Consider the following 21141-nt stretch of genomic DNA (forward strand, 5'->3'; position numbering starts at 1 on the left):
GCAGCTCATTATGTGCTTATTAAGAGAAAATTAAAGAAACTGTACATGAGTTGCTGCATGAAACAATTACATTTCCTTGACTTTCTTTAATATATTACAAACTGATGAATGAACTGAAGTAATGTAAGGTACATTTTGTTACTGAAACTAACTGAATTATTTCAGACAATCAAGCATAAGTAATGACCATGCTCTAATTGGATCTGTGTGGCGACTGGGGGTCTTAGGGTTATTGTAATATACAACTTGTCATAAAACAACTAGTGTATTTGACATGCTTATGCATAAAGTAGCTGCCTGGTAGCTTGTATAGGAGACTAAATTTAAAGTACACTTAATGATAAACAGAAAACATGGAATCAGGAAGCAATTAATCAGTTTCCTGCAAAATGCCACCCCTTCCTTTATGTATTACCATATATATATGTAACTATGAGCTATGCACATTAAAAGGTAGGGTTATAACTGTTCAGCCTGGTCTCAGGATGTGACAAGAGGTTAGGGTTAAGACTGGTCAGCCTGATGTCTGGATGTGACTGGGTGGGACATCATGCTACATGTCTGAGGCATGATGCCTCAGTGCTAGACATCACTATAAACTGCCATACTGCAGACATTGTAGCTATATAACTGAAAAAGTGTTAAAGCTATATTAAAAATCTAAATCACACCTATATATGACATGAGCTTTGTGTAACGAGTTTATCAGAGGTAATTTGGTGTTATAATTTCAATAAGTGTGAATGTAAAACAAGAATTCCACAGAATGATATGCCTTGTGTGTTCTGCATGGAAAAATTGAGGAAAATTGCATAATCACCACAGCACAAAAAGTTTATAACTTTGACCTTAACAGTAGGTCACTTATATTATTATAATTCCTGCTATAAACCAATATAAATACGCTCATCAAATTTCGTAACTATACAGACAGTGTTGATAAAACTGAGCTAATGTAACAACCTAATGTAACCAATGGAGCATAAAATAAGGATCACTGTGACATACATTTGCATATGGTGATTAGTACTCTCCAAAATGAGTACACCAATTCAATTTCATGGCTACATACAATATTATCATAAAACTGAGTATCTGTGTTTTGTGGGTTTAATGCCATTTTTCAGCACATGACAGACTTTACTTGGCCACCAGTATATTAGGTTGCGGAGGAATCCATAAAAGCTCTGGGGAGAAACCCTGCCCACAGGAAGCTACTAGCAAGCAATCTCTCACACACACACACATTGGTCGAGCTGTGATTCAAGCCCATGTGGACAGAGGTGGTATGTTGAGTGATGTCTAAAGTCAAGTACCTTAGAATACTCAGGGCTCCTAATAAATCTGAGTGAAATGCTAAATCATGTAACATAATGGCTAAAGCATAAAAAGTAGGTGTCCATGACCTACTTCTGCCAATAGTACTGTAGGTAGTAACCTCCAAATTGAATATGACCATTAAATTTCATGACTGCACACACATATATACAATGGTATCAGAGAAATTGTGCTAAATGCAAAAACTTTGCTTACTTGCTGGAGTATGAAAACTATGACCTACTTCTATCCATGATGGGTTGTAACCTCCAGGATGAATATATGCATGAAAATTTCATGACAGAACAGAAAATGGTGTTTGAGAAAAATCTTAAGGTAATCACTGGAAGATTAAAGGTAGATTACCATGACCAATTTTGACTCAGGGTGACAAGTACCCACCAAAATATAAGTGCATTTGTCAATTTATAAAAAGAGACACCTATGACACCCAGAGAAAAACCAAAAATGCTGTTGGAAAAGAGATCCCAATGCCCCCACCCCCCACACTTTTCAACTATATCTGCTGTTATATATAAATGTTGTGTAATTGCTGACCAAAAGGTTGCATAAACTAGATGTAATAGCACGAAATTCTAATCAGATCATATACATGTATATAAAAATATGGCAACCAAACTTTTTTTCTTCTACTTTCTGGTTTTCTGCTAACACTGCCAATAGAGTTGTTTTTTTAAGTCTATGTCCAAAAATATTAAAAAATGTATTGAAAAAATGTAACAATTTCTATACTGGACATAAATTTTATCAGATAAACTACAATAAATATAAATATGTGTTATAAATTTCATTTATCTCTCTGATGTGGCTTTTACCTAATCTTGCTAACATTTTTATATAAAAAAAAATGTCAATCAAGTTAAACTGTACTGTGAATTGAAAACTTATAGTCTGAAAATCCAAACAGATCATTTACATATGTATACAAATTTGCAAAATTAATTATCTAGATTGAGAGTTTCCAGCACACATTCTTGCTAAAACAGCTACTAATGACAGACAGCCATGACAAAAACAACATGCAAGCAGTAGGTCATAAAAATAGGGAACACCTTAATGCAATAACCTTAGTTTATCTCTCATTATCAAATTAAGTTATCTGTAATTACACCAAACACACAATGTTTGTCTCATGCATAATTTTTAAGTATGGCCAAGTGAATAAGAATTTACATTGCCTACAATTTATCTACATGTAGCCCATTTGAAGTGAAGTATCTTAAACAAAACATACAGACACAAGTGTATAGCCATGATGTCACTTTATTACTACACTCTGATTCACAATATACAAGTTTCAGCAAAACTTTTATGTCCTTTATATATTGTACACAGTGGTTCCTTGTTTACGATGCCCCACTATAGCAAAGTACTTTTAATGAGGCAGGTATGGTGATGGATCCCATTACATTAGGTAATAGTAATTAGCACAGTACTTTTAATGAGGCAGGTATGGTGATGGATCCCATTACATTAGGTGATCGTAATTAGCACAGTACTTTTAATGAGGCAGGTATGGTGATGGATCCCATTACATTAGGTAATAGTAATTAGCACAGTACTTTTAATGAGGCAGGTATGGTGATGGCTCCTATTACATTAGGTAATAGTAATTAGCACAGTACTTTTAATGAGGTAGGTATGGTGATGGATCCCATTACATTAGGTGATAGTAATTAGCACAGTACTTTTAAAGAGGCAGGTATGGTGATGGATCCCATTACATTAGGTGATAGTAATTAGCACAGTACTTTTAATAAGGCAGGTATGGTGATGGATCCCATTACATTAGGTAATAGTAATTAGCACAGTACTTTTAATGAGGCAGGTATGGTGATGGATCCCATTACATTAGGTAATAGTAATTAGCACAGTACTTTTAATGAGGCAGGTATGGTGACGGATCCCATTACATTAGGTAATAGTAATTAGCACAGTACTTTTAATGAGGCAGGTATGGTGATGGCTCCTATTACATTAGGTAATAGTAATTAGCACAGTACTTTTAATGAGGCAGGTATGGTGATGGATCCCATTACATTAGGTAATAGTAATTAGCACAGTACTTTTAATGAGGCAGGTATGGTGATGGATCCCATTACATTAGGTAATAGTAATTAGCACAGTACTTTTAATGAGGCAGGTATGGTGATGGATCCCATTACATTAGGTAATAATAATACTGGGCATAATGAATCCAGTATAAAGTGACCTCACCTACAACATAGTACATATTTAATACTCCCTAGAATACTTATACTGAGGGTCTCCACTATGATCTCTGAAGTTTCCTTTTGTTCTGAAGGTGGGGGAGTGAATATTTGGGGTTGGTATATATATCTATTGTATTAGTGCAAAAAGAACTCTATAGAGAAATGTATAAATACCTCAAGGAAAATGAACACAAGGAAATGCATGCAGTTATCTGTCAAAATTAATAAACGACTCCAGTACATATATGCTGATCAAACCCTATGTCAAGTATTGAGGTATCAGTTAAGAACAAGTCATGCTATATTTACCATGAACTGTGTAAACCCAGATCTACCTCTGCATAATGCACCAGCACATCTCACTCTATGCTTTTGTTCTGCTTAATATTTCAGGCCCTTTGATTATTACCAGCCTAAACTTTATGTCACATTAAATCTGTGTTAATAACGGTTGCCAAAATCACCAGTAGTAATTATCATTTTCAAATGGCAAGTCACTTCAATAAAATAAAGCACAAAAATGGTGACTGCACCTTTCTGCTGTGTCCACACTTCTGTCTTCAAGTCAACATTTTGTGATAAATAGATGATTCAATATGTGAGTTGACAAACATCGATCAAAATACCATTATTCGGATATATAGATTCAATATGTGAGTGACACGTATCCATCAATGTACCAAAATCTGATATAATGATGATCCAATATGTTGGTGACAGACAGACTTATGGGGAGAAAGACAAGAAATATTTGGAAAAGCAAACTAGCAGAACAAGTATTGCTGCTGACAGACACTAGTCAAATTTAATTACAGGAATATAAATTGGTCAATTTAGCAATAGCAAAAAAATGTACACTTCAAGCTAACACACAGACCCTACTGGCTGGTCAATAAGGGAGGATTAGAGACCATTAATTGGGTTTGAGTATCCCTAGCTTATAAGGGGTATGTGTTAGCAAGTATATTAATAATGAAATGTAATTTGTAACAGAGTAACATGCATAATTATAAAATAATTTTTAATTATTTTGAAATGAAAAAGTGTGGAGAAAGAGGTTGTTGTTGTTGTTCTAGGTTTTAACGCCATTTTTCAGCACAAGATAGGAGAAAGAGGTGGATTTCATTCAAATAAATTACTAGTTAATAATGGGTATGACTAAAGTTGAATAGAAATAATCTCCATAAGCCCAGCCCCTAAACATGTTCTTAAAGCTGGCCAGCCATAAATGTTTTTCAGTGCTGAAATTAGCATCCCCCCCCAGGTAAATAAATAAAATAAAATAAAATAAATTTAAACAAATCCAAAAAATGATTTGTGCATCTAATAGAGCCAGTTTAGCCCAGAACTTGAAGTACTTGGTACATTATATATATTAACCATTACAATATATACAATATCTATATAAATAAAAACCTAAATAACCTAATTTTAAAATCAGTGCAATAGGAAACACATAACCTTTTGCCTACTGGATAATTCCTTAGGTGAACCCATTTATCTGGTATACATTAATAATTTTTTTCTAACTAGCCAGAAAGATCTAGAGTCAGGCTAGATCTGTGTTGTTGCAGTATTTTGCCCACAGCCTTCTTCTGTAGCAGTCTTGCTACATTTTTATTTCAGCCCATGACACTAAAGAACCTGCTGCTACACTATGCACCTGAGCTACAATGCTTTTAATTTTCCAGTTATCCTTATATAATTACAGTTAAATATACATCATTTTACCTTATTCAAAGCCATGTTATTCAACTGACACCTGTTCCTACCTCTTCTTGAGTATTTAATTCAGATAATACGGCAAAATTACTAACATACTTTACGATTATCTTTGTACCTGGTTTGCCCAACTACTGTGTGAACTTTGATGTTGGTTTCTTATTTGCTCTTACATAGTAATGTGATCAGCCAGCAATGATTGAGTCTACTGGTAGTAGATTTTATATATATATATATATATATATATATATATATATATATATATATATATATATATATATATATATATATATAATCATTATTATTTCAGTGAGTTTACACATATTACTTTTTAAGCTAAATTCTTGTGAAAATGGACACACCACAAAATGTAATTACCCAGTACTAGGCTAGCTCCACAATGTTGACCTGGCTATGAAGATCAAAAACTGGAGTCATTAATGGCGATTCTGATTCATACAACTTACCCAAGAAAGAACTGATGAAATGAAGGACAGGTTCAACAATGAATAAAAGACTTCATATTCTACAGGTGGAATTTGTTGGATCGCATGTTAATATTTTCATACTGCTAAATTTTAAAATTTTAGTTCAGATCTATTTAGGTACGAACAGGTGAGCGGTGGTGGTGGTGACTGGGTACAATTATACACACACTATTATAACATAACATTTTGTTTTTATAGCAGTAGTAGTTGTCATTGGTTGCTGTTGTTCTTATTCAAGAAAATGTGATAAGTAATGAAATATGCATTTTATCCGTGAGCTGCTCTTGTATTTATGTAGTATACTATTAACATGAGAAAAAAAAGCTTGATCAGTAAACTTTAATTTATTTATTTCTCATTTCTCTCTTCATTTTATATGTGAATCAAATATGTTTGATTATTTCTTCATTTATATCTGAAATATTTCTCCAACAATAAGCAACTAGTTTGCAATTGGAATGTATTACATCATAAATGAAGCAGTAATATTCTTTAATCAGCATCCTGCTGTACTAATATGCATTCATTATTTTTTTTCTTTCAAATCCCAAGTGACCACATTCAGGATAGTGAAAAGTTTGGTGATGTGAAGACGGATTTACACAATTTAAAGAAGCTTTTGTGCATAACAAAAAAGAACATGTCCTTTGCACAGGACTGGAAAAAAAAAAACTGAATCCAGCATGGATCTAATTGTGTTTACAGCAGGCAAATAAAAGTTTAAACTTATAAATAATATTTTAGGTTTCTGACATTCACTCATTAAAGAAACTAAACAGTGACTAGCACATTCTTATATTGTTCTTAATGGAAATCAATATGTATTTTCTTAGTTATTCTGTCATTATTATTTGAAAAGACATCACTGTCTTGACTCAAGAAGAATATGTCCTTGGTGATTCACTTAATTAGAATGTACTTCTTTTCTATTTCAGTGATAATAACTTATGTCACTTTTATGATGTCAACACATTACTAAAAATGTTTTTGGGACACTAAAATGTTTACTCCATTGTATAAAAATATTAGTGAGTACATCACTGAGCTAAGGTATGCATTATATGCAAATAAGTACTGAAAAGTATAATTATAGATGCAGTTTTTTCTCCAGGCTGCATCTTTGTGCATTTACCCAAGGTATAATTCACATGGGCAAATGTAACATCACTGTGAAGGGCTTGCAAAAATAGCCATCTATTTCATATTATATTTCCCACCAACTTGTCTAATCCACTAAGTCATCAAGATGTACAATTTTAACAACTGGGGTGATGCAGCAAGGTTCTCACTGATCAAGATTACTCTGTGGTTCAATATAGCAATATGCAAGCAAACCACAACGCATCAAATAATGATTTAGTTTTTCATACCGAGTACTGAAGTTATAAGTAACAACGAATAAATGCAAGTATTATAAATGTAAAGATCATAGGAAATGGCTGAAAAGAGGTTTGTATAAACTTTAAGTGCATAATTTTCTTAAAATCCATAAAAATATGTAGTAACTTTACAATGTAAGAAATATGAAAATGCAACTGCTTTTGTTGAGGGTCAGGTGCTAATACAGGCCACATTCTTAATCTGAAAATGGTCAATGCATTCCCAATTCTAAGCCAAACATTACTCATGTTACATGCACTGAATGAAAAAATGACATAATATTACTCTTGAAATTCTGATGAAGAATAAAAAATGTGCACAATATATTTTATAAATCAATTAAAATCATAACCATTTGTATTGTGATAAATACCCAATTGAATTGGATGAGATGCAATTTTTCCACTAAAGAAAGCCTAGGAAATTGCAGCAAAATTTCAACTGACAGCCAGTTCATACCCATTTTTTTTGGAAAATACTGTAACTGTTTAGACATGTGTCATACTACTATTAGTTACAACCAAAAAAGCTGCCGTAGGTCTGATATGTTAGCCCAGTATACAACATCTTTAAAAACATGACAAAAACCATGTACAAGACTGATATCATATTGTTTTTACACATATCTCTTATAGTGTAAGTTGCAGTGACCTACATTCCACACAATTAAAAATTTGGTCACATTAAATTATGTTGGAGACCAAGGTGTCATGGTCTATACATAAAAACTGATGTGACTGCAAAGTTTCATCATCTTTAATTAATGAAAGGCAAGTTACTGTGATTTCTTTGATAATTAAAACTGCTTACTTGTGACAATATTGCCTTAGACACAAGGGTATTAATTTCTCCCATAATCCAAATTCATCTCAAAGTTAAAGCAAAGAAGTTTTTGCTTTGTGCAATGATTACAAATCATTACAATTCAGCAAATTAGCTAAAAACAAATTAATCCAGTAAACAATACATCATTATTTTGTCTGTTTCTGCAAGACAACCATGCCTTTAAATATTTGTTTAAACACATCAATGGTCAGTGGAAAAAACACTAACTTTCAATTCTCTTTAATGTATATCATCACTCATCTTGGGCACAAAAGTGTTTTTTAAAAAAAGCAAAGCAATTTCCCCAGTAACACAAGTATTGATTAAATATAACGAAATGCATCCCAGTGATGTTAGATTGTAGTCGTTCTCATTGCTGTAAGTGTAATAAATGTCATATATATATATATATATATATATATATATATATATATATATATATATATATATATATATATTCCTGCAGACTTAATCAACTCCGCGTGACTTTGAAACATAACTAAAAGATCTAAAATAAAAAAGAAATATGATATCTTAGCCCTAATCACAGAGACGCACCCACCTATTATTGAAATACATGTATTCTTAGATCACCATTGTATTTAGAAATTACACAAGAGTCAAACAGTTTTATCTGTGTTATTCTGTATTAATATTTTTTAAAATCCGATGGTAATTAAGCTGAATGACAACGTGCCCAAGTCTCATGACATCAACCATATTTTTGTCGAACTCTCTGTCAACCAGGTTAAGAAATGGCAACTTCTCGATCGACTTTAAATGTGAAAAAAGTGAAGCAAAATCTTTACGATACGTACTGTACACGATACCTAAAGTTTCTTCTTTTCTTCCTCCATGAACAGATAATTCAGAAACTCTTCATAAACAACGACGTGTAGAGATCTGACGACTTTTAAGACAAGTTTTATCAGTGTTTGATGGAATTTGTACTGTAAAGTCTCCACCAAGAAGATTTTTCAGTAGGGGAGGTAATCGCAAGGTCAAAATTCCTAGAAACGGGGGTGAACCGAAAATACTCAAATTGGGGCTCCTTCCATGGGGTTTGTACAAAAGCAATGTTTGAAACTACACTGACAGGGCAAGCGAACAGCATTAAGTAAACACGCAAAAATATTTAAATATGACTCATAAATAGTTAAACTTGCAATTTATGCTAAAAGAAAAGAAAAGGATAAAAACAGAACGAGCGAATGAAAAATAAGCACGACTGTTATGTTTGAAGTTAGCCAGCTGAGACGTCATTTCAACTTTTTATTTTTGGGGAGGGGGGCAAAACCTGATTCGGGGGTCGGGGGCAAAACTTGATTGGGGAGGGGGACTTGACGGGCTTGTTAATTTTCGTATATAGGCTACAGCAATTTTAAAGCACATGCAAATTCTTTTTTGGGGGGGGGGGGATACTCCTAAACCCCTAAAATTCAGTCCCTGTTAGCCAGTACGTAAAACTGTATTAGATTCTTCAGTATTTATTTTCAAGTAATTTTCGATCAGTCACACGATTCTGTTATGAAATTTGTTTTAACGATAAAGCAGAACTGGTAGTTGCATTTCGCGTAAATTTTATAGTTCTGTTTCTACGAGTCAATGTTACATTTGAATGTCATGTTCAATTTAATTTTGTTTATGTAATTGATCAAACTGTTATATTGCACATACGGGGGAGGGGGGGGGGGGCTCGCGTTGTTCTAGTCTATATCTTTGTTCAGATCTCTCTTATTTCATCCATTAATTTTATATTTCTTTTTATTGTTTGCTCGATCCGGGCAATCCAAAGTACCGTAACAGGTCGGGATCACATGTCACTCATCCCCCTCATACACACACACACACACACACACACACACACACACATACATACATACATCTTACGGCAAGAGAACTTACGCAAATTAAGTCACAGATAACACCATACTGGACCTTGATAAATCTGTCTGGAATTCGTGAATTCTGTTACAGCTGCTGTTGTACATGACAACTCTTCCGAAAAAGTTATGTGAAGAAATGTGATTCTATCGTTCACCGCCCTCAGATTAATATAGTCATTTTAATGCATCAACCAAAGTCCGAGCATTTTTCTCAAGTTATACTTTTAAATGTTTCAAGAAGGACTATATAAAAAAATCACTAAGGTGGTCCCTTGTGCAATGCACGCAAATATAATTTAGCAGTAGAGAGCTGATCCAACATAAAACGCTGCGTAACATCTGGCCCTTGGAGGTTGGAACGTGTATAATATGAATGGTGACTTTTCCAACGGTCATGCCGTACTCATCATTCCATTGTTATACATGTTGAAGTTTGTCTAAAATTAACGCCGAAGTGAACTCCGCAGGTATATTGAGGTCAATCCAATCAAGAGATTTGAACTGTTGTGAGATATCAACGGTCTCAAAGATCGTGATCTTGAGCCTGACACTGCCGATTTACCTCCTTTAACACACACTCCACTAAGTCCGTACTGAAAAGAGCTGCTTTCTCCGCAGGACCTGAGATTTGATCTCTTTAAATTTGACAGTGCAAATATATGCAGTCGTTCCAACTTTTCTGAAATTCGTTTTGTATGTAGCTCGAATCTTAAAACAATCTTTTGGGGCAAGCGATTGACCGTCTTTTTTGGCCGATGTTGACTATTATAATTCAAGAGGAAGAGGTGGACGGTGTTGGATGGAGATCGCGCATTTCCTTTTTAAAATGGTAGTTGTGGAATTCTGGCAAAACATTTCTATGTGTATGAGTTGCACAGAACGTAGTCGTTTTGCTTTTGATTTCTCTTTAGAAGAACATGATCGCTAATGATTGGGCGATTCAAGACTAATCGAAGTAGGGTGCACTCTCCTTATACTTAGAGCCCCTAAATAAGATAATTTCTTTTTTAGTCAAACTGAAGATCAATCACACATTTTGTTTTAAACTTTAGCCAGGCCAGTATTGGCTAAATTGGCATATTCTTTCCTCCATAAATGTCACTGGAAATAATAGGAGTGTTTTGATTTGGTATTCTACGGCACATGAACACAAGTAGCTGGTACTTAAAAACTGCAGAGAAACAAAATGGTGTTGTATATATTCCTTTATGCATGATTATTCTAATTTAAGTAAGCGTTGCAAATCACCCGATGGTCCTATTTGGCTATTAAGCGATACACTGTTGTTTCATATAAGGTATATGACCTGTAGTCTTGTACCATGGGACTTTGTGCAAAATAAATAAATAATGCATACATAAATATTCACGAATTAAAACAAGCTGTTAATTTTACTGATATCCATTCAACCTTTGGATCATAATATGGTGCTACAACTTTCATAACCCTTGTGTATCCCCATCTGCGGTCTTGAGTGAGAAGACATAAATTAAATGAAAAATGGGCAAGTAAGCGACCTACCATCATATAAATATGTAAGCTTTGGAATTCTTTCTGATTGTAATGCTTTAGGACAGGAGTTCATTATTACTTTATTATTATTATTATTATTATTATTATTATTATTATTATTATTTAATTTTTTCATAGTGTTTCAATTATAAGTTTGTTAGTTATCAATATTAAAGATAGAAAGAAAGGACAAATTTAAAAAATGAACTGAAGAATGTCGCTGCATTTTAGATACAAAATTGTATAAGCAAAAGATAAATCTTCAACAAGTTCGTCAAAGAAAGATGTGTGTAATTATTATTAAGTTTAAATTGTAGGACAGGTAAAAACTGACAGACAGGTAAAAACTGACAAATACTGCGACAAAACATCTTATGTATCATTTAATTTTCTCTTCATTTGAATATATTTACTTCACATTTCCTAACAAAAATACATAACCCGAAAATTAAGTATTGGAATAATAATAGACTACTGCTATAAATGATTTACGTCTTCTCAAACCATCTATCTGTCTTATGCCATTTATCTGTCTCAAGCCATCTATCTGTCTCGAGCCATCTATCTGTCTCGAGCCATCTATCTGTCTTATGCCATCTATCTGTCTTATACCATTTATCTGTCTTATGCCATTTATCTGTCTCGAGCCATCTATCCATCTCAAACCATCTGTCTGACTCAAACCATCTATTTGTCTTATGCCATCTGTCTGACTCAAACCATCTATCTGTCTTATGCCATCTGTCTGACTCAAACCATCTATCTGTCTTATGCCATTTATCTGCCTCAAGCCATCTATCCGTCTCAAGCCATCTGTCTGACTCAAACCATCTATTTGTCTCAAGCTATCTGTCTCAAGCTGCTTCAAGCAATATATCAGTCTTAAGCCATCGATCATTCTCAAGTCATTTAACTGTCTCAAGAAAGCTATCTCTCTTAAGCCATCTGTCTCAAGCCATCTATTTGTCTTAACCCATGTACCAGTCTAAACCCATCTGTCTCAAGCCATTTATCTGTCTCAAGCCATCTATCTTTCTCAAGCCATTTATCTGTCCCTAGCCATCTGTCTCAAGCCATTCATCTGTTGAGATTCATTTTATTGCTTATTTACCACTTAAACAGTATGCAAATGATCTCCATTAACTTAGCATACTTTGTCCTTTTCTTTTAATCCATAAGTTCATTCACTCATATATAAAGCACATGGACTCCCGCACATAGGGGCAATGGGGGGTGGGGGGTGGAGACTTTCCCCCTCCGGATTTCATCTCAAACATATTTTGGCCTACAAATCAAGCCATTTATCTCTCTCAAACCATCTATCTGTCTCAAGCCATCTATCCGTCGTAAGCCATATGTCTGTTTCAAGCTATCTGTCTCAAGCCTTCTGTCTGTCTCAAACCATTTATCTGTCTCCAGCCAACCATCTGTCTCAAGCCATCTATCAGTAGTGAATGGGGTCACCCTACGTACAATGGGAATTAGCATTAAAAACCACCCTGGGTCACTCTACGTACAATGGAAATTTAACATGGCAAAAAATCGTGGGTCACTCTACGTACAAGGGGAATTTAACATGGCAATAAATCGTGGGTCACTCTACGTATAAGGGGAATTTAACATGGGGGAATAGAGTTTGGGCTTGTCTAGGGACAAGGGGAATTGAATATGGGATTTTTTAAAAAAAAATTTTTAAAATTTAAATTTAGATTTAAATTTAAAAAAGGGGTAGGCAATTGAAAAGTCATTCTCTTTTCGAGAAATATGCGTGGCCCTGAAAAGGGCCTTTGGGTTTATGTTAATGTATTCATTAACATAAAGGGCACCGCATTTGTCTTCTTCTTGTCCTTAGGCTGCGTCTCACTTTTGGCCCGTAAATCAGCACTCTTTTCAGGCATCCTTGTCTTTCAACGTAGATCCTACGTATCCACAGGCTGGTGTTTGTCCTGTGAACAACGGTCCACTTGGACCGGACATACATGAGCATGTCCGTCCTAAACATCATGGAAGACACAAGGGTGGATGATTCGACTGTGGTCCACATCTTGAAGCGACGAGAACAGGTGAATCAATGCAGTGAAATGCGCTTATTTATAGGTAGAGGAAGGATTGAAACGGATTGAGTTCATTCACCAATCCGAACACGCGTTACAAAATTCAGTCAGCTCGCATCCAATCCGAAGTGAGCAGTCTGTGACGTCACGTGGTCTATATAGATTTGCTAGCGCTTGTATGCAGTCAGTCTATGCGACAGTGATTCAACATGACGGAAACTCAGAAAACGATCCATTGGGGTGCACCAACAGGGGAGACCGCCCAAGGGAACCCGTACTTACTTTCAGAAGAGGTGAATTGGGATTTTGTGGATTTTCTCTCCTCGCAAGAATTTGTTCCGGAACCTTCGTTACCTTCTTCATTACCGCAAGTGGAGAATTTTAGACAGAGACAGAAAGAAGAATTGGAGAAATTTATACAACGACAAAAGGAAGCGGAACAAGCTTTTCTTCTACAGCAGCAAGAAGAAGCGGTAAGAAAAAAACAACAGCAACAACAGCAAGAAGAAGAAGTAGCAGCAAAGAAACAAGAGGGTGAAAATCAAACGGTCACGGTACTGTTGGACATTTTAGCGGAGTTAAGAAGTCTGAAACAAATGTATCAGACTTCTTTATTACGACCGAAGAGAATACGACCTTCTCGAGCTAAACAAGCAGCAGGGGGGGCGAATCCGACATTTTGTCCAATCGTTATTTTGCTTAATTATTACTTTCTGCACTCAGCGGATCCGGTGTCGTCAGCGCCTGGTAAAAAAAAAACGACGTCGTCGTCGAGGGGATCGTCCGGACGTCATTTGGTTTAATTAATACCTTCTGCGCGTCGATCCCCAGCGTCGTCAGCGTCCGGTAAGCACATCGACGACCGCGTCGATGTCATCGCCCCCCCTGCTGCTATGATCTTACAAACAGAGTGATCACTAACTCCTCCTCTTGTAGATCAATTAGGTTATTTGACTGATCGGTAATTCTAAAATTAATTCTCGTTAAAAACCGATCATGGCATCGCATATAGACCGGATTAATCGGACTCTCAACGATTAAAAATCCCGGAGGGGCTGTTGGTGAAAATGAATAAAGGATATATCCCTGTTGAGCCTGATTTGATTGCTTGGTATCCACCTGGTAACTCCCTTCGATAACATCACATACTAGATTGATTGCTATCACCGATGCGATATTTACGTTGTACGGGGCAATATGCCTACCATCATCTCCGTTATCGTGTCTGAGGATATAAGTTGATGGGGGGGGGGGCGTCCGCGGGTGGATTCTTAGGCCATCCTAGTATGGTTCTTATTGAACTGTTATAAATATCAACCATATACCCCGGTGTGCTTATTTCAATCGTCGACGATAACGTCGGTTCATGAACCGTAATAGCGATTTTTGATTCTTTTCCTGTGATCGATTTTATCCTGCGTTGAAATTCTTTATTGATTTGCTCTATTTGGTATGACCCAGTTGGTATTGTAACCTCCTCCCAGTTTGGGGTCCCATCGGGTTTATTTGTCCGTGCAAAAACCAGCGAGTTATTAGGTTGTTGTCCGTTAAATGCGTTCGCTCGAATATTAGGCCAACTGTGATATATTCGCAATTTTGCCAGCGCTATTTCCTTCACTGGAACCGGCGACGGGAAGTTCACACTGAATTCGGGTTTCGTTGACGTTATCGATATCATATTTGTTTGTACCGGAGTGGTGTTCTCCGCGATCCGTTGAAGCAACTGAAACCCTTCGGGGTTCAGCGACATTATTATTATTCGTTGTCTTTAGTGTCTAATTTCAGCAACCAGGTGGTTCCGGCTTCCAGTTAAAAATCCTCGATTTTTGACATCGCGGAGCTATACAACTGGACCATCGTGGAGAATTCAACATCGGATACGAACAAATTATCAATCGATAACGAGATCGACCCGGATAATTTCGAGTATGCGTCGGATACTATTTGATGTTTTACTGTATACTCGTTGAGTTTTTTCTGAAAACACGATGATATCTTTCTAGTGATTGCGTTGGCGACTCCAGCAACTGTTGTCATCGCGGAGACAGCGATTGGAACAGCGATCGGGGCTATCGTGGTCACCGTGGATAAAATAACACCGGTGCCAGCTACTATACCCGACACCGAGTACACGACCGCGTCGATGGCGGTTATTTTACGACGGTATTTTTTTATTTTTGCACGGTATTGTTCGGAAAGCGTTTTTAAGTTCGCGGAGAATTCTTTTGCGGTATCGAATCGATATTGATGTGACGTCGGTGATACCTCTGATTCAATTACCTTGGTGGTCATTTTTATTTTAAAAGAGCTAGTGTTTTTAATTACTTAGATCCACTACAAATTCCGCATACCATGTGATGTTTGCCCTAAATAGACTGCTATCAACGGCTTTAATTATAAACCGTTCGATTGTATCCTTGTCGATGATTGTTGATATTGTATTGTTAAACCCGGATGAACTCGGCGATGATATACTGAACTGCATCGCCGAAATCAATGTCAATCGATAAATACCCTTAACAATTGCGGTGACATCTATTGCATTACGCGCAGGAGTCCAATCGAATGATCCGTATTGAACCGTGTATACGCCACTGCCGATGATCCCATGAGGTGTTTTCATTTTTTCGAGTTGCTCTGTCATTCTAGGTAGTCTGTCCTTAATCGCTTCAACATCAGTTTTGATTGTTTTTATTTCCCCTCCATACGCGTCTACATTTTTTTGTTCGCTTCAATATTAGTTTCGAGTTGCTCTGTTATTCTCGGTAGCCCGTCTTTAATCGCTTCATCAGTTCTGATTATTTCTATTCTCCGCAAATTCGCGTCCATATTATTCTTGTTTGCTGCAACATTAGTTTTGATTGTTTCTATTTCCCGTGTAGTCTCGGTCATACTTTTTTTGTTCGCTGCAACATCAAGTTTGATTGTTCCTATTTCATATGTATGCACGTCTATACCTTTTTTATTCGCTGCAACATCAGTTTTAATTAATCCTATTCCCCGCCAATACGCGTCTACATTTTTTTTGTTCGCTTCAATATCAGTTTTGATTGTTCCTATTTCCTGTGTATGCGCGTCTACACCCTTTTTGTTCGCTTCAATATCAGTTTTGATTGTTCCTATTTCCTGTGTATGCGCGCTCATATTATTTATGATCATTGTAACATCAGTTTTGATTGTTTCTATTTTCCGTCCATGCGAGTCTACATTATTTATGATCGTTGCAACATTAGCGCCGATTATTTCTATTTCCCGTTCATGCGCGTCTACACTCCTTTTGTTTGTTGCAACATCAGTTTTGATTGTTTTTATTTCCTGTCCATACGCAGTGATATCATTTATAGTTGTTGTAATCTCATCCAGCTTGGTATTTTTTTTACCAAAGAATTTATCAAAGTTGTCATCGATCCTGTTAACATTTTTTCGCAACGTGTAAAATTGGCCCGACAGCGTTGCAAAATCCAAAATAGTATTCCTTATTGTTGTAATATTCGGTTCGGTTACCGTCGGGGTCCCGAAAAAACTAGCGGTAGTGAGCTGTATATCGGTGATAGATTTTTTCACCTCGGTGGCAGATTTTTTCACCTGCGCGTCGAGTTCGGTCACCGATCTATCCAACCTTATAAAACCGTCTTTGACTAATGTTACCGCCGATATATGTTCACCCGGTTTGAGTCGTCCGTCGCCGGTATACAACGCGATAGTGTCCTCGGCGGCATCACGCTGTCGTGTTAAAACATCATCCAGCGACACATTACTGGATTTCAATTTACCCTGGCGGTCTTGAAATACGACTATTTCACCTGGGTCAACACTGGTTAAATTCAACGTATCGGCGATTTCATCCTCGATTAGTTTCTTTATGTCATCGGTGGCGAGCGTTTCCGTGGATTCCTTCAGCGCCGAAACCGGTCGTCCCCAAATATCAATCATCGTTATTGTAAAAAAAAACGGCGTTTCTAATTAACCCGCCGGGCCTCTACGACCCCACTAGTGTATTCGTTTACAACTACATGAGGTGGTTTTCGCGATGATGAAATCGCCGCGAGTACGTTCAATGCCTCACGGCCACATATCGGTGGGTCACTTAATCGCTGTGTTGGCAACGTGGAATAAAACGCCCGGGCTGAACACGCCCGGATATACCGCATGAACTCGTTTGGCGGGGCTAACCCGTATGAATCAAAATAGACGATTGCACGCGGATCAATCGCGTATGCAACCCAATGAGTTCCCGCTCCGGAGGACCCATCGAGGTTAATTATGCCTGTTTCAATATTCCTTGGTGCCGCCGGTAATTGATCCCTCATAAAAACACCTCTGAAGTTTTTTATCGCTAGCGCGTTTGCGGCGTCTATTAAATCAAAATTAGACATGGGGGTCATAGACTCTTGCGTTAATAAACGGTCCCCGGTAGTCTTAGACCCTTTCCCGAATACCATGAATACGGGGTTCCCGGTAGTCTTAGACCCTTTCCGGCCACGGGTCGTTTTTTTTTGTAGCCTTTCCCGGTTGCCTTCTTTAATGCCATTCCCGCCGCGGTACCAACGGCCCCCAACGCCGCCGCCTTAGCCACTGCTGGTGCGGCCGCGGCAATCAACGCTGGAATCTCAGCTAACAGCGGAAATATCCCACCGGTCTTTTCCATGTTTTTAATTGCTGCGGCCGAGAAATCTACCTGAACACCCTTTTTATTCTTCATCGCATCATTGAAATGTTTTATTTGACGCGCCGTCAACGATATCTTATGATTACCACCCGACATCTGCGACGGCTTCAGCGTTATTGTGGTTCCGCATTGTTTAGCCGACTTTGATCGTAATTTCTTGACTTGACCATCAGTCAACTCTACACTGACGACACTATACGACATTTTATTGTAAACGCGTTTGTGTTTTCAATTACATGTTTTCCACTGGCGCATCAACGATTCTCATTCGTCCACCAACACCTTCTAGCAGCATTGATTTATCGCTGAGAATGACAGCAACCGCTCTATAATTAACATTACCCGGGGCTATATGAGCTCGGAAGTGTATATCAACGACGGATTGTCTCGTTAAATCAAGATGTTCCAGCGAAAAATAATAAATCGGATACAGGTTTTTAAAATCAAGTTGTGATATTTGCAAACCAGTGTCGACGTTTTGATCACGACCCATATACGACAGCAATCGATGATACACACGTGCGATATGGTTGTCGCCGTAATTAAGCTGTATATCCTCGGATGGTTCCTGTTGTCCGTTTATTCTCAGCGAAACATCCCTGACTCCTAATTGATCAAATATCATATGGCTGCGTTCTTGACTGCCCAATCGTTCCCTATTCTGTAGCGCTATGAATATATGACGCGGGGCTGAAACACCCTGTTTTGATGCTAGGTGCCATGTAAACGTATCGGCGACGTTATCCTCTTTAGCATCAGTTGTTACCGCTAGCCAACTCAACAACGATTTTCCTCCCTGTTCCATAAATGCTAACAATCGTGGTTCCGTGGTAACTGATGGAGTCAGCACCGGCATCCACAATGCCATTTTAGTTAAAATGACTTTACCGGCAGCGACGCCAGCAGCATGCCATATTGCATTGTTATCATCGCCCCTTCGCGTCAGGGCAATTGTATGCTTAGCCCCATAGATGACTTTTCTAACATTTCTGCAGAATCCAAATATGTGATGGAGTGGAATCGCGCATGAAAACTTTCGGCGTGGTCCTTGCAACATTCCTACTCGTGCTGCGAATCCCATATTGTAATTATCGTTAAGACTTTTGTAACAGTGAAATCAGCGTCCGGTTTTGCTCTGCGGTCTGGATTGGCTGCTTCAGCCTGATCACCTGCGATATCTTTTTTCGCCAGCACGTTGATGTACTGAAGATGATCAGCGCTATTAGCGGTGTCCTTCGCAAACATCATAGATGGACCCGCCGATCTTGTATAATCATCCGAGTATCTCGCTAACCCAATTATAGTCGTTGCAACATCAACCTCGCGTTCTATTGATTCAATTTCTCGCCCGTCAATAAGATATCTGGCGCTCTCAAATAACGCCATGATACCGTTGTTGACGAAGCCAACTCGAACACGATGGTCATCTGCGTATGGTGCATTATCGGCGGCATTTGTCACGAGTTCTCCCTCGATTTCGATAAACGCTTCACACGGCAGAAAGTATTTACTGGTATCTTGGACTTGAAGTTCAATTCGCGATCGTAGGTCAGGTTGCGCTGCATAATAAGAATAATATTGATAATCGCGGACAGAATCATCCCTGCGCACTGGGGCATCCATATCAAACGCGGGATCAGCGGTTCGCGCAAACATTTTATTATTATTCATGTTGATGTTTTCAATTGAAATCCATCAACGTCGTTTTCGTCGTAGACCACTTCCCGCTATCGCGTTCATGAGCGCGTTGGTTGCCGCATCGGCGGATGGCGAAGTCGCCATTGGCGGAGTCGTCGCCAACGACTCTAGTTTTTCTTCCACGGCGTTATTTATTACTTTACTGACATTTGCAGGCATCACTGTCGTTGATGGCATCACCGGTGGTTTCTGTTTTCTTTTTCTCACCAATGACATTAGTTTATCCCGCGCGGCTGAAAGCGCCTTTCTGGCAACATCTCCAATAGCACTAATACCCTTATCACGAATAACATCAATAGCCTTCATTCCTAATTGTTTGGCTAACGGCGCTACTTTTGGGGCCATTCTTGTAAATAACCCCGCAATGGTGCTACCGAGACCATCTCCATAGTACGCGCGGTAAACAGGCAATCGCGAGTTTACCACGTAGACGAGTACTGGTTTATCGTGGTTGTAGTGTATGATCATCTTTATTATAAAAACACCGGTTTTTCAATTAGTGATTGTGATCACCAGTGATTGTGATCACCAGTGATTGTGATCATCAGTGATTATGATCACCCCTTTCCCCTTTCCCACCGCCGTGTGGAAAACCGGAATAAATTTTATCAAAATTTCCTGGGGTTTTTGCCCTCGATAAAAATCCGGTTTTTTTCCGGTTTTTTCCTGATTTCTAGTCATTTTTGGTCGTTTTTTGTTGCCTATAGTCGTTTTTTTTCGATTTTTCAGCAAAAACATCGATTTTCTCTAAATGATTTCCTGGGGTTTTTGCCCTCGAAAAACGGTCAAAAACGACCAAAAAATGGCCAAAAATGGCCAAAAAACGGTTAAAAACAGTCAAAAAATGGCAAAAAATGGCCAAAAACAGTCAAAAACGATAATAATTTTATAATTTTATAATTTTATAATTTTTTTAATCATCCACGAGTTCGTCTATGAGCGTTCGATACGCACTAACGTCCATGATACCACCCGTAAATAACCGCTTGCAAATATCAGCGGCCTCATTGATTATTTCCGGAGAGTTATTTCCGGCTCGTTTTCCTCCGATTAGTACCTGTAGCCGTGATATATCACTGAGAACACTGTTAGGACAGGTAACGCCGTAGGATTCTTTACCAACAGAGTATCCTTTTCCTTTTTTTGGTATTCTACTTTTTACTTTATTGTGGAATGCGTCGTAATCGGGGCCATCACCACGTAGTAATGCATTCTCGTGTTTACTCGCTAAATACACTATTCTTGTCCAATCCTTTAACGACTTTATACTTTTCTTGTAACCGCTATTGATATGCTCCTTATCTCGTATGCTCTTAGCAAAATTGGAGGCAGTAAAATCAATTAATTCTTCCCTCC

The 21141-nt window shown here is 37.6% G+C and overlaps 1 protein-coding gene across 1 annotated transcript in view; it reads right to left on the bottom strand.

Moving 5' to 3' along the window:
* The window catches only part of LOC149802526 (uncharacterized), a 52624-nt gene extending 43700 nt beyond the window's left edge, over positions 1-8924 (bottom strand). The window contains exon 1 of the mRNA XM_089951764.1: positions 8785-8924. The gene's annotated coding sequence lies outside the window, so the exon portion shown is untranslated. The remainder of the gene's footprint in view (positions 1-8784) is intronic.
* Positions 8925-21141: the final 12217 nt, after the last annotated feature.

This window comes from Sinohyriopsis cumingii, chromosome 3 (genome assembly GCF_028554795.1).
Source record: "Sinohyriopsis cumingii isolate HCF-2022 chromosome 3, ASM2855479v2, whole genome shotgun sequence".
NCBI classification, from domain to species: Eukaryota; Metazoa; Mollusca; class Bivalvia; order Unionida; family Unionidae; genus Sinohyriopsis; species Sinohyriopsis cumingii.